Consider the following 207-nt stretch of genomic DNA (forward strand, 5'->3'; position numbering starts at 1 on the left):
TCAGTGTTAACTGGCTAAACTGATTTAAATATCCACACATGGATAACAACATGTGATTCCTCAGACTGACCTGTACACGGCAGGAGACTGTCTGTGCCCTATAAAGAAGAAAGCACTCATTTGGAAGCACACAAAATCAGTTCTTTTCAGTTTGTTACAGAAGAGAATAAAGTACCATAACTGCAGAAGTCAACAAATTACTGGAAG

Source organism: Amphiprion ocellaris, chromosome 1 (genome assembly GCF_022539595.1).
Source record: "Amphiprion ocellaris isolate individual 3 ecotype Okinawa chromosome 1, ASM2253959v1, whole genome shotgun sequence".
Taxonomy (NCBI): domain Eukaryota; kingdom Metazoa; phylum Chordata; class Actinopteri; family Pomacentridae; genus Amphiprion; species Amphiprion ocellaris.